We start from the raw sequence: 967 nt of genomic DNA, 5'->3' as shown, positions 1-967 counted from the left end.
GGATCGATGAGGATGCTCTTTCCATCGCATCCTTGGACCTGTCCATTGATCCTCTGGTTGAACTTGTCCATTGGTCCAATGGTTGAACTTGTCCATCGGTCCAATGGTTGAACTTGTCCATCGGTCCAATGGTTGAACTATCCATCGATCCAATGGTTGAATTCCAGACTCAGTCGATTCTGCCTTGATGTCTTCATTGGTCTTCTAGTTCTTCATCACTTGTTGTTTTTCATTACTTTTTACATTTTGCATTGTGAGGTTTAACATATAAGAACCCTTCGCTGGCAGAGAGAGATTCATCATAGAGATATCTGGCTTATTCGAGTCATTTAGGATTTATTGTAAGAAGAACTTAATTTCATGTTCGTTCCTCAGAGTTGGTCCATCATTAGGATCTGAAGGTTTTCTTCTTCTTCCTGGCATCAATGCTAGCACTGAAGGAACAACAACATACCTGGACATCTTTTTGATAAGATCGTTAAGGATGTCTTTAGTAATCTTCTTGTGCCTTGCCTTCAAGCGCTGGATGGCTTGGCGTATTTCTATCCAATCACCATAGTCATATTGACCAAGGTAAGAATGATATTCAGTGACTGCATCAAGGTTGTCTCTGGTGATAACCATGGAGATGAGCATTCCTCCATCTTTCATCCGTCTGTTGATTATTTTCTTTACATAATCTTCGCTTCATCTTTTGTCGCGTTCCCTCAGCGCTAGTGCTCTCTGATGTTCACGTTCAGCTTGTGAGAGTAGTTGAGTTTGGGCCTGACGGGGTTCATCTTCTTCAACTTTCCTTTGGGAAGAAATTTAACAGCAAGTGACTTGGTACAACCAGAGGTTAACGTAAAAATACAAAGTTCTTCCTCGGCCTTGAGTGCTTCCTCTCTTTCAGCATCTGTGAAGAAGTCTAACTCGGCACAACCAGAGGTACGAAAAGGAATTTTTACTCTGGTTTGTTCGAGGTACT

The sequence above is a fragment of the Cynara cardunculus genome, unplaced genomic scaffold, assembly GCF_001531365.2.
Source record: "Cynara cardunculus var. scolymus isolate 2C unplaced genomic scaffold, CcrdV1 Un_Scaffold_4587, whole genome shotgun sequence".
Lineage (NCBI taxonomy): Eukaryota > Viridiplantae > Streptophyta > Magnoliopsida > Asterales > Asteraceae > Cynara > Cynara cardunculus.
This window is presented reverse-complemented; position numbering follows the sequence as displayed.